Raw genomic sequence first — 13,431 nt, 5'->3', positions numbered from 1 at the left:
AGCCATGAATTCCATGCTTTGCTTTTCCCTCCTCTGGAAGTCTGCTGTTCTTCTTGATCAGTGAGCTTGGTCTTGGCTGGATTTCTTGCTGATCTCTGGGGGAGGGGCCTGTTGTGATTCTCAGATGTCTTTGCCCGAGGCAGAATTGGGCCACCCTTGCCAGGGGATGGGCTAAGTAATCTGCTCTGGTTTGTTCTCAGAACTTTTGTTCCCCGAGCACTTTCTTTCCAGAGAGCTCTGGAGGACGGGATTGAAAATGGCAGCCTCCCGGGAGCTCCGGGCCCACTCCTCCGTACGCTCTTGGAGAAAAGCGCTCAATCCCTCCCATCTGCCTGGTTTCTGGCTGCACTCAGGCTCACCTGGCCTGTGACTGAGCATTTGCCTCTGTGGTACACACCCCGTTTGGAGTCTCCAAACCCAGCAGAACCCTACCGCTCTTCCAGGGGGGTCTACCCGGATCTGCCACTTGTGGGGTCCGTGCTCAAAGAGCAGTGGCCTGACTGTGCCATGCATCACAGTGTAAGGTAACCCCAAGCTGAGAACTCACTTCTCAGCTCCCTCTCTGTAGCCGGCTTCCCTGCTCTAGTACTTGTGAGCTCTGCTGCACTCAGACACCCCCAGTCCTTCTGTGACCCCACGGGACCTGAGACCACACTGTCCCAGTGAGGGCTTCACCCCACTTAGCCTCTGGAGTGATGTCCTTCAGTGGAGCAGACTTCTAAAAGTTGGGATTTTGTACTCCGTTGCTCTCCCACTTGCGGGAACCAGCCCTTCCCCCCACAGTCTGTCTTCCCATCGCTCAGGATTCACTTCTCAGCACATCCTGCCTGGTCAACTTTCTGCTTCTAGAATTGCTTTTCTTCTTCTCTTCGATCTCCAGTTGGGTTTGTAGGTGTTCGGAATGGTTTGATAACTATCTAGCTGAACTCCTGGGACCTGAAGTCATCTCAGTCGCTACTCCTCTGCCATCTTCAGAGCATTCATTTTTTGAATGTAAGTTACATTTTAGGAAAATGCTGAGATTGGATGATGAGTAGCAAAAGGGGAAGAACTCACATGTCTGTGCTCAGACTGACTTGTGTCCAGTGCTCATTCATGCTCTGTAACACAAGGAAGCTGGACCATGGAAGCCACATTCCCCAACTTGCTCAGTCAGGTGGCTTCTGTTTGGGTTTAAATCATTGGATGGAGATGAGAAGTGTTTGGCATTGGAAGGAGATAAGAAGAGAGAAGCAAGAGTGAAATCAGGCTTTGCTCTCACCACCACTTGCCCTTGGCTATATCTCCTCAAAGCATCAAATGCCTTCAAGTCACATCTGTTACAGTTTCAAGTTCTCCCAGATAACCTGGTCTTTAATCCTTTTGTGGCTTTCCATGGAGATTGTCTCCAGTTCTTTTATCATTAATGTAACCACTTTACTATACTAAATCCTCCACATCATTACCTAAGACAGTATAAACAGGTTCCTGATTGATTCATATATATGTTACTGACAGTTTTAAAGTTTGGTGTTGACATATCATTGGTTTTTCTAGTGTATATTTTTATCTAGTGTCATATTTCCATCCATGGGAACACAATATTTTCCGCTAGCTCTGTCTATTAAATAGCTTGGACTCCTCTGCACTGACATGCCACCACTGTCCACATTCCTAATTATGTGAACACACAAATCTCTTCTGAGTTCACTGTCCTATTTAACCAATTTGAGGTTCAGTGCCAGTGCCTGTATTGTAATATTTTAATTCCTGAAGTGTCTACTAAGTTCTGCAATCTTGTTGGCAATCTTTTTCTTATTTTTAGTAAAAGCATCCTAGATATCATAGGCCCTATACACTTACATACAATTTTACAACAAGGTCTTGGAAATTTTATCAAGTTCTTGAAAAAAATTGTTGGAGTTTATGTTGGAATTACATTGAATTCATAGACCAATTTGGGGAGAAATTATATCATTGGGATATTAAGTCCCTCATCCATAAAATTGTATACTTATCCATTTATTTAGATCTTTAATGTCTTTCTTGAAAATAGGCTATTTTGTCATTTTGCATTTTTAAATATTTTTAGAGGGTTTCTATTTTTAACTGTTCTTTATGGTCCTTCTTATGTCATTTAAGAACTTTGTTCTCCTCTTTCTTTACACAGTCTCTTCTGCTTCTTAGTCCGAGCAACAATAACATAGCACTTTACACTCTTCTTCCCACCTCCCTTCCCTTTCACCACAACTAGTTTTAATCAGCATATTTCCGGCTCTTGGTGTATACTTTGGTGAAATCAACTAAGTTTATGTATAAACACTTTATCTTTTATTCCTAATTTTAGGGGGTTAAACAGCATCCTCTGGAAATTTGTGCCTTTCCAGAACCTCAGAATGTGACCTTACTTGGAAAATGGTTTTTACAAATGTAGTTAGTTAAATTAAGATGAGTTCATCCTGGATGATAGTGGGCCCTAAATTCAGTGGCTGGTGTCTTTATAAAAGAGGGCACACAGAGACAGAGACAGAGATTGGGATGGGGACAGGCCAGGGAGCCAGGAGGACAGCCCAGAGCCACAAGGGGCTGGGAAGAAGCCAAAAAAGCATCTTTCCCTAGACTTGGGAGACAGCCTGGCCCCTGAGGTTTGAATCTCTGCCTGCTCCTCTCCAGAGATCACACATTTCTGTGGCTTTAAGCCAACCCACTTTGTAGTGATCTGTTCCGAGGCCACAGGAAACGCACTGTTCTTCTCTCAGTACACACACTGATTTCAGTAATGGACACCCAGTAGTTCTCCGGTTCTTCGCTACCTCCAGTTTCTACAGTGACTGTCTCCTATCAAGCCTCCTGTGGAACTGAGCTGGAATTTCACTAAGGAATATTCCTAATAGTGGCATTTCTACAACTAAAAGGCTCTACAAAATTAACTCATCTAATGCCAACCCTGCAAAACCTAAGACCTAGATTTTAAGAGTAAGGTCTTAACCTGTATTCCATGTAGAAATTCACACGTAACATATGCAGCTCTTACAGTGACAAAGGGAAACAGAGGAAGTATATCTCACTCATGATGGCCTGTGAAAACGTCCCAGGGGAAGGTGACCCTTGAGGCAAATCTAAAATAAGAGATAAACTTGAAGTGAAGAAGGAGGAAAGTTATTTTAAGCGGGGGTTGGGGGGAGCTTTTAAAAAATGTTTAATGCATTTCTTGCTGTTCAGGAACATTTCTTTGCTATGAGTGATGAAACCATGTACAGCAATGTCTAGTCTTTGGTGGGCTGCCGTTTTTCGAAGTCTCGTGGAATCTGTTTTATAGAATCTTGTAACAAATGACTCTTCTAGAGATAAGTGAATGTCCCAGGAATTCCGTGCACAGAAGAAAAAAAGAAAAAGAAAAAAAGGTCAGGACCAAACGTGTGAGTCCTCTGCAATCAAGACTTTCAGGATACTTTCACGTCCTCCTCGTTAGTATAGTGGTGAGTATCCCCGCCTGTCACGCGGGAGACCGGGGTTCGATTCCCCGACGGGGAGAGAGCATGCAAGCTTTTTGCCTCCGCACTTCTCAGGGCAACTAACTTCCCTGGGGGCGGTTCCCCAGAAACCAGGTCCTCCTTCTCAGGGCAACTAACTTCCCTGGGGGCGGTTCCCCAGAAACCAGGTCCTCCCGCTCTGATTCCATTGTTTGTTTTAAGGCAGATTCCTGCATGCTGGGGATCCTCGGGGACTCAAACTGCGCCCCAGAAAATCTGCAGGATGTTGGCGGGGAACGGCGATGTGCCGGCGGTCCGGGCGCGTGGGGGGGCGTCCTTCCGCGCGGCCAGCTGTCCCGGGCCGTCGCCGGGCCAGGAGGAACTGCACCCTGCCGGGACCGGGAAAGCACAGGAGAATGCGGGTGGGGCGTGCTGGGGAGCACCCAGGGCGCCACATAGGGCGCGGCTGGCAGGGCGGGCGCTCGGAGACAAGCCCGGAGCAGGCCAAGGGGTTAGGGTTAGGGTGGGGGTGGGGGTCGCGCACCTGTCCCGTTACAGGTGTGTCAGGCGTGGGACTTGAACTCCTGGCAGAGACTCTCCTGCTCCATGATTTCTCCGTCCTTGCGGTCAAAGCTCTAGGCAGCACTCGCTCAAAATCGCTTTCAGGAAAGATGGATTTTTTTTTTTTTTTTAAAGTCTCCACGAAGACATTCAGAGTTGCCTGCGGTGGAGCTGCCAAGAAAATGAAACGGCTCAAAACAATTTTAAGAAAGAGTAGTGGAAACCCTAAGCACCTCCAATTATAAGGACATCTGTGTTTGACGCTGGACACTGGACATCGCTTCCATAGTGGGTGACGTCTTAGGGTGCTGTGCCCCCCAGTCCTCTCCCTTCACCTGTACATTTAGGATAACAAGGTCGACCTCATGACTCTTGGGGAGATATTAATAAATGAGCAATGGGAAACTGGTCGGCAGTCTATAGGACAATAATACTTGAAATTATCTTTTTCTTGGGCAATATTTGCTTGAATTGCTGTGGAGAAGTGCCATTTGCATTGCTATCAATTATCTACAAGTCAGCTTTTACCATACAAAACTCTGGAATAGTTTAGTAAATAGAAATTCAGTTAAAGGTGCACACTTTGAACCAATTTCCCAATGCCTATTAGACAATGTCCCGCACTTTGCGGAAAGGACACCCGGCACTTTTCTGTGGTCCATCTTCAAGACTCGTGCTTTTTTCTGACACAGGTGAACATTTACAGAAGTTGTGATACAGGTTTCAAACTGAGTAAATATGGAAGCATTAGCAGAGATAGGTGTGGTAAGCCAGTATCTCTCACACTTCAAGTGCTTCAGGATTACTTGGGTGTTTTGTCAAATGCACATTCTTCTCCAGCAGAGAGATGGTGCTGGTACAGGAACCAACCACCCTTGGGAAAACTCTCAGTGTACGTCAGAATGCTGCTGTACATTAGAGTCACCTAGAAGCCTCTAAAATACCTGACGGAGGGTGGCATCCCATGCCAAGTAAATTAGGAGGTCTGGAGGTGGAACCAGCCTCCAACAGGTGTTGAAAATTCCCAGGTGATCTCCATCATGATCTCTGTCATTGGTTATTCTGATTATGTTACTAACATATTCAGATGTTTATTATATTTAATATAAAATCTAAACTATTTGTAAAGCATATTGACACCCCCCCCCAGTGATCTAGCCTAGATCATCATTTACCTACCTACTCATCATATAACAACAAAAGTAACTTCGTGTTTCTCCTCCAAATCATATAGTCACCACAGAATGCCAAAGGGCACGGTGGGGATGGCGTGTTTTATTTCCGTTCTGCTTTGCCTTTAGAGACTTTAGGTGGTACATGAGGGGAAACAGAGAGGGAAGCAAAGAAGAGAGAAGAGGGGAAATGGAGAGGGGCTGGGGAGAGGTAGAGAAAAGGAAGGAGGGGAGAATGAGCAGAGGAAACACCTACTGAGAAGTGAGAAGTGGGTTCTGAGGGAAATGGTCTTTTCCAGCTGAGGAAGCCCTCTGAAGCAGGTGCCACCTCCCTTTTTTTCTGGCTGTAGAGAACCTGTGGAATCCTCATTATAAAAGTTCAGGGAAAACTCCGAAGGGGGCAATGGACTCATGCCCTGCCTTGTAATTTTGACCTTTAGCTCTGTTTCCCTTTTATTTTCCTGAATTATTAAATGAACTCCAGTCACTGGACTCCTCTCTTGTCAAGTTCATAAAGGAACCTCATGTCCTGTTCTTTGTGCCCCGTAAGAATAATGATGTCCCAGGGCCCCTCTGCTCTGCCCACCTACCCGCTTTCTGTAATCACTGATGGATTCCAGTGAAAACACTTCTATACAGAACCTGCTCATTTGAGCTCAGCTTTTCTCCTTCATTTCCCATGCAATTGTGTGCGTAAACCCGCTGTTCAGCAAATGTACAATGTGGAGGTTAAATTATCTGCTCAGTGAGAAAAGGCTCTAGCCCCAGAAGGAGACCCTAAGTAATTGATCCACACTTTTGGGAGATGTGGAAGCTGTAGATTCCTCCAGCTTGTCTGGGAGATCTCATTTTACCAACTGAATTAAGACTCAAGAGCAGGCCAGAATTCAATCTAGACAACAGCAGTCTTTTAATCTTTTTTTTTTAATTATTATTACTATTTTTTAAAGATTTTATTTATTTATTTATTTATTTGACACAGAGAGAGATCACAAGTAGGCAGAGAGGCAGGCAGAAAGAAAGGGGGAAGCAGGCTCCCTGTGGAACAGAGAGCCCCATGTGGGGTCTTAGGACCCCAAGATCATGACCCGAGCCAAAGGCAGAGGCCTAACCCACTGAGCCACCCAGGCCCCCCGACTTTTGATCTTTTAATATCTGTTTCTGTTGAGGAGCTATTTGACATTTCTATGGCAGGCACATCTACAGAGGCTTCTGCTTCCCTGTCTGCTGGAGGATTTCTGCAGTCTGATTTAAGGCAGTGGGGGGGATACCCCCACAACTTTGTAGGCATGGTGTTCTCCTGTGGATATATGACATAGTGGAGATGAGAGAAACAATGATGAAGCAAATGTAATCTTGCTTTGCATACACAGTACCCACCAGGTGAAAACCTCGACTCTTTTGTCCAAAGCCCAGTTAAAATCTTACAAAAATCTATAGTAATGGACAGAGAACAAACACAAAGAACCTTGTTGCCGAAGAAGCTTTTACAAAATATTTAAATCCCAGACAGAGTAGCTTTTATTTTTTTTAAGATTTTATTTTTAGGTCATCTCTACACCCAAAAGGGGACTCGAATTCACAAGCCCCAGATCCAGAATCTAGTGCTCTACTGACAGAGCCAGCCGGGCACCCCGAGGAGGGGAGCTTTTTAATGAAAACACAAAGTGAATGGCTAACACAATCTCAGAATGTGTTTGGATTTTAGTTGATCAACTATGTTTGGCAAAGTGGGTAAGACTTGTGTAACACCATCTGGTGAAAGAGCTGGGGAGCCCCAGATATCACAGCCTTCAGTTTTTATTCTGGTAGGATCTAATCAAATCGCACCCCACCTTCCAGGGAGTCACCCCCACAATATGTGAGGGAATTTTAAAAGGGCAGAATTCATAGTAATTCGGTGATGAGTTTTTTCTTGTTATCTTTCTTCCTATCACTCACGATTCCAAATTCCCTTGCAAAGTCTAGGACTTGTTTAGTTCGTTCTTGGAAGGAATAATTAAATGAAGCCAGACTAGGCCTGAAAGTCTGTAAAGAAAGTTCTTCTGGGCCACATGTATGGTCTTCTGCGTGTGGCTGAAATAAAAGGAACATCTGACGCCTGAACAGGGACTTGAACCCTGGACCCTCAGATTAAAAGTCTGATGCTCTACCGACTGAGCTACCCAGGCTCTGCCAGGTGCTCTTAATTTATCTCATAAATAACTAAATTCCATAAACACTCTGGGTTACCAGGGAAAGCTGGAGTGAACCAAGGTTTCAGGAACTTCAAGGATCCTCCAAAAGTGTGGCTCAGTTACCGGGGTCATCAAACCCTCGAGCAGATCGAGTAACGGCCACACTGTACATGCTTTCAACAGCCGGGTCAGGCGCACAGCTGCGGGGAGAATTAAGATTCCTTCTAGAGTCAGTCGTTGCCGAAGGGGATTCGCGGGTTTGGGCAGAAAGACCCTCGAGACACTGTTTACTCCCCAGATGGCGGAAGAGCCGCGGCGCAGACTCCCTCACCAGCCCGTGGGCGAAACCGGGACGAGGCGACCCCTCTTAGGAACGGTTGTGGTAATGGAGGAGCAACTTCAAGAGAATGAAAGAGAAGATGGAGACTGAAGAGGAAGGTTATAAACTTGACACAGGCCGGGGAATTATGTCCGGTGTTCCCTTCGGGATTTTCCCGGTGGTTTCAGAAATGGCACGTCTGGGTTCTTTAGGGCTACGGTGGGAGGGGGCAGTGCAAGGCCGCCTCTGGCTTTCTCATCGTGAGCCCCAACTCGTCCCAAGACAAGAAAGGCCGGCAGTTGAGGAGCTAGGGCTCGTGGTTCATTATTTACCGGTTCTTGAAACTTTTTCTGAGCGCCTGTAGAGAGAAACCCTGAGGTCAAAAATCCCACCCCGAAGGCGGCTCCAGCGCCTAGTTCCTTGGGGAGCTGTTCCACCCTCCCCTGCCCCTGCACACTCTAACCCGGGACTTCTTTCTCCGGAGTCATTCAGTTGGTCTTTTTTGGTTTTTCTATTCATGAAGACAAATGCAATTCTGACCAAATGCGAAGAAAATAATGCATGGACTTCATGCGGTACCCATGATGCCAACTACCACGAAATAATGTGCAGGAGTTATTTTATTACGTAAATTATACACCGAATTCAGGAATGACAAACACTGTGACAAACCTATATCCCGGAGGGACTTAAACTAAAAATATAAACCAGCCTTCCAGCTTCCTCTAGTTGGACGGACAGTTCGAAAACTTGGGACGGTTTGGAAAAGGGGGCGTGTAAGCCCCTCTCCCTCACCTCCTCCCGGGCTGTGAGCCCTTCGAACCTCACTGCCGGGCTCTGCGCGCCTCCCCCTGTGCCACCTTGTGCCTCCAGCTTCCTGCAAACCCGCCCTTTCTTCCCCGCGCGAGGCAGCGCTCTGGGCGCGCAATCGGCCGCAGATGCTCCCGGCCGCGCCAGGCGCTCCCCGGAGGCGGATCACAGCCCTGGTGCTCAGCGCGTTGTGCGCAGGAGTGTCAGGACGGCCGAGTGGTCTAAGGCGCCAGACTCAAGCGTCCGCTTCCCGCGCTCGGGGCTTCTGGTCTCCAGGTGGAGGTGTGGGTTCGAGTCCCACTTCTGACAGGCTGGTGATTTTATTCTTGCCCGGTTCAATTCTGCAAGTTTTTAGAATTAAATCACTTCCTTTTAAGGCAGCGGTATCAAAGCTTATCCTTCCTCCCTATTGCTATCCGCACTTCACCCTTCTCAAGCCGGTGGTGTTCAGATGTGCTTCTCCTTCGCCTGCCCTTCCTCCCTGCTTTCTTTTTCTTTCCTTTTCCCTGTTGACATTTATGATGTTTATAAATATCTGTATGGATAGTAATAGGTCAGTATTAAAGTGTAGGTCTTAAAATATAGATGAGGGGAGGGTTCTAAGTTCCCGTTTCCAGTTTCAACTGTTCTGTGAGAGCAAGTGGCAGGTGGTTTGAGCGTTCTTGGGCCTTTCTCCTGCGGGTCCCTCCCTCTCCCTTGTCCCGCGGAGTGAAGAGTTTGGATGCCTTTATTCAGTACCACGAGATCGTCGAGAGGCCTATGAGAGGCAGAAGGGTTAGAACAGTGGTTCGCAACCCTGAGCGGTTTTGCACCCCGTCCCACCCTCCGAGGACACTTGGCAATGTCTGCAGATACTTATGATTCCGTATTTGTGTTTATTTAAATACATATATACAGGGATAGAGTAAGATGCATTTTAAAAACAATGTACACATGATGCTTTAAAAGTCTGAGATAGTTATTTTTAATTGATTTGCTTATACGAAAAGAACATGCGAATCCTGGTATGAAAATATGTGCTAAACAGCAAAATTAGAATTTTTTTTCTGCAAAATTACCGAGTTATTTGTGCCATGTTAACCAAAGTTCTTTTATAATTGTCAAGACATTCTGTTACCTCTTTGTAGTGTTGGTATATTTTAAATAATTTTGAGAAAACTTACTCATTTTTAAGTTTCTAATCATCACTGTTATTATTGCTGTGGTTTTTGCATGCCTCTGTTTGACAAAATTATGACTTGTGTTCATATTTTGTCTTTCAAGACGATTCATCTTGACCTGATTTTCCCAAGTACAGGCCTTAAACCAGAATAGTAACAACCGTGAAGATATCTTTTATGCCTGAATTCTTTAGATTTTCTAGAATGGCCTCCAAGTAACACAAAGATTTGTTCTTCCACTTTATAAGAATTATGAATAATAGAATACTGAGGTTTGCTTTATCATTTTTCACACTTTAACTCAGAAATATTGTAAGAATTATTTTATTTATCGAGTTTAGGCTTAATAAATGATAAAATTCAAGAGAACAATCTTCCTGGGTTAATTATGTATAAATGTATTAGTTTGCCAAGGTTGCTTTAACAAAACAAACTGGGTGGCTTAAAAACAGAAATTTATTTCACAGTTCTGCAGGCTTCCAATATCAAGGTATTGGCAGGGTTCTGTTCCAGACTTCCCTCCTCGGCCATCTTCATATTCACATACTTATTTCTATCTCTTTATATCATCTTCCCTCTATGCATATATGCCTCTGTGTCCAAATTTCCCCTTTTCAAACAGACATGAGTTGTATTAGATAGGGGTCATCCTAATGATCTGACCTTAACCTAATTAACTACACCTGCAATGACCCTATTTCCGAATAAGGTCACATTCTGAGCTACAGGGGATTAGGACTTCAACATATGAAGTTGGGGGATGGAGCACAATTCAATTCATAACAACAAGGTAAAATCTATTAATAAAACACATTTCAATGATCTTTTATTTCTCAGCTAATAGAAAACATATTCATGTTCAAGCATAAAGATAGGTATAAAAATTGCCTATAAAGTGATGGTGAATCAAGGTCAACGATAGTAAACTTTATGATGTAAAACAGAGGTCCTGGAGATTTGCCAACATCCTCGGTGTTGATGATATGTTTCTATTCACAGGATATCTTTAACTCCACTCCACACGTGATTTGTTGTACTACAAGAAGGGATCCCTCTATCTTCTATTCTGCTAGCACTGATTAACTCAGTACATTAGCTGGAGCTATAGTCTTACTACTATTCCATAGATGAGTTGACTACAACCTTAAATGAGGATAGGCAAGAAATTATTAAAGGCAAAGCCAAGGATGTTTTTGATGTTTATCTGACCTGCCTACACTGTGATCCTCTCAAAACTATGAAGACATGAGAGTCAAGCCTCAAGACACCTTTCTCTCTCTCTCTCTCTCTTTCTATTTTTTTTTAATTTATTTGTCAGAGAGAGAGAGAGCACAAGCAGGGAGAGCAGCAGGCTCCCTGCCAAGCAAGGAGCCCAATGTGGGACTCAATCCCAGGACCCTGGGATCATGACCTGAGCCAAAGACAGATGCTTAACCAACTGAGCCACCCAGCCATCCCTTTCTCTCTCTTTTTTTAAGGTTTTATTTTTTTTTTTGACACAGAGAGAGAGAGAGCACAAGTAGAGAGAGCAGCAGAGGAAGAGGGAGAAGCAGGCTTTCTGCAGAGCAGGGAACCTGATGTGGGGCTCAATACCAGCACCCTGGGATCAGGACCTGAGCCAACTGACTGAGCCCCAGGCGTCCCAAGATCCCTTTCTTTACACATTCTAAAATTAATTTATTCTATTGTACCAAAAACAGATATAAAAATGTTTATAAAATAGTGTATATAAAAACATGTTCATGCATATTAAATGTGTATAAAATGCATATTAAAGCAATTTTCAGGAGCACTTTGTCAGAAAGCCACAATTTTAGCCATAGCAAAAGTGTTGTTTGACTCATCTGTCCTACCTGGTGAAGTCTGAATTGCTTCTTTAGTGATGTGCACTCTATTTCCCAGAATCGCTACCAAAGAGCTTTGTAGGATATTAACCCCTACGCAAATTCCCCATTTCCCACATCATCTTTGTTCTTAAGACAGACAGAATAAATGAAGATATCAAACATAAGTTTGCCCAACTTTCAGAAATTCCTACACTCCCTTAGCCTGAACAGTGAGATAAACTCCCTTTGGAGTCCATTGACTTCCTACCTACAAATCAATGACTAAATATCATGAATCTGAGAACGTTGCCTCCAGTCCCCATCTCTGCCTTCTCACAGGGCATCACAGCTAAATATCCCAAGAGATGTACAGGGGACACAGTCTCATATTCGACAGGCACCAGCAATATTTCTACAACATCCTTTGAAATACCTCCTCATATTTAAATCCCACCCTGAAATCAAGAAATTCTTAGATTGGAAAAAGTAGAAGATCCAGTTATTGGCTGTTTATAAAATATGCATTTTTAAAATAAAGATGCTGATGGGGCGCCTGTGTGGTTCAGTGGGTTAAGCCTCTGCCTTCAGCTCTGGTCATGAGCCCTGGGTCCTGGGATGGAGGCTGTCTCTGGCTTCCTGCTCAGTGGAGAGTCTGCTTCTCCCTCTCCCTCTCCCCCTGTTAATGCTCTCTCTCAAACAAACAAACAAACAAATAAATAAATCTTTAAATAAATAAATAAATAAATAAATATGCTGAGGAGCTTGGAGGCAGTGTCAATGACATGTGCTAGGAAAGGTATCTAGTGATTTGTTTCACCAAGTTCCATCTACAATACGTTTTTTATTTTCTTACTTTTTTAACTTCTGATTTTGTATGTTTATCAGTGACTACTTATTTAGTCACTTATTTATTTATTAAGGTAGGATCTATCGTGAATATTTGCATTCCTTCGCACACAATCACACTGCTACACACCAGAGCCAACCCAGGGTCGGCCTGCTTCTTGTCAGTTAGACCTTCGTTCAATTATCTCACTATAATTTTGTATGAAATGTATTATGTCTCCAAACACAAAAGTGATACAATTGAAAGTCAAGTCAGGATTGTAAGCAGTGGCTATATTTCTTTCACTCTAGTAAATTTCAGTTACTATATATTTAAAATGTAAGTTAGAGGCTATCAAAAGTTTTTAAAGATTTGATACCTTTAGGGGCACCTGGGTGGCTCAGTGGGTTAAGCCTCTGCCTCGGACTGGATCCCAGAGTCCTAGGACTGAGCCCCGTGTCAGGCTCCCTGCGGAGCCTGCTTCTCTCTCTCTCCCTCTCTCTCTGCCTGCCTCTCTGCCTACTTGTGATCTCTCTCTCTGTCAAATAAGTAAAATCTTTTAAAAAAAAGATTGATACGGGCGCCTGGGTGGCTCAGTGGGTTAAGCTGCTGCCTTTGGCTCAGGTCATGATCTCAGGGTCCTGGGATTGAGTCCTGCATCAGGCTCTCTGCTCAGCAGGGAGCCTGCTTCCTCCTCTCTCTCTCTCTGCCTGCCTCTCTGCCTACTTGTGATTTCTCTCTGTCAAATAAATAAATAAAATCTTTTTTAAAAAAAATAAATAATGTGTGTATTTATTTGTTTTTTATGTTTATTTCTTCTTAAAATGTGGGCTATTTCACTTTGTATAGGAAACTGAAGGATTTATGTTTTGGAGTGTTTTGACGCCTTAGTCTAGGGATGATGGGTTGATTTTTTTTTAATCATCTAAGGATGATTTTTTTTTAAATCAATAGCAGTCCGCAATTGTAGATAGAATTGTGTAAAGCTATTTCAAAACTTTATTAAATCTTTTTTAGGCAAAACCATTTTCTCCACTTCTATTTCTCCTTCTCACAGACTTTCTCTATCCTTCCAGAGAAGCTCCTTTGTTGCCAAGAGAGAGAGGCACTGAAATGTGTTCAGACATT

The 13,431-nt window shown here is 44.0% G+C and overlaps 1 long non-coding RNA gene and 3 other non-coding genes across 5 annotated transcripts in view; 3 read left to right on the top strand and 1 right to left on the bottom strand.

Annotated features, from left to right (window-relative positions):
- LOC122914380 overlaps positions 1–5,677 on the top strand; it is a 61,031-nt gene extending 55,354 nt beyond the window's left edge. The window contains exons 8-9 of one of the 2 annotated variants that reach the window (XR_006385790.1): positions 3,325–3,458; positions 4,149–5,677. This is a non-coding gene — a long non-coding RNA (uncharacterized LOC122914380). Of the gene's footprint in view, positions 1–3,324; positions 3,459–3,678; positions 3,764–4,148 lie in introns of those variants that run through there. The other variant, XR_006385791.1, reaches the window with a different exon arrangement.
- Positions 3,442–3,513, top strand: TRNAD-GUC. The gene has a single exon. It is a non-coding gene; the product is annotated as a tRNA-Asp (tRNA).
- A 1,606-nt stretch (positions 5,678–7,283) lies between the features above and the next one.
- TRNAK-UUU lies at positions 7,284–7,356 on the bottom strand. The gene has a single exon. It is a non-coding gene; the product is annotated as a tRNA-Lys (tRNA).
- Positions 7,357–8,693: 1,337 nt separating this feature from the next.
- On the top strand, positions 8,694–8,800 carry TRNAL-CAA. Its single transcript has 2 exons — positions 8,694–8,731; positions 8,755–8,800. It is a non-coding gene; the product is annotated as a tRNA-Leu (tRNA).
- The last annotated feature ends 4,631 nt before the right edge of the window (positions 8,801–13,431 follow it).

This window comes from Neovison vison, chromosome 1 (genome assembly GCF_020171115.1).
Source record: "Neovison vison isolate M4711 chromosome 1, ASM_NN_V1, whole genome shotgun sequence".
In the NCBI taxonomy this organism is placed as follows: Eukaryota; Metazoa; Chordata; class Mammalia; order Carnivora; family Mustelidae; genus Neogale; species Neogale vison.
Note: the sequence above shows the minus strand (reverse complement) of the source record. Positions and strands in the feature narration are given on the sequence as shown.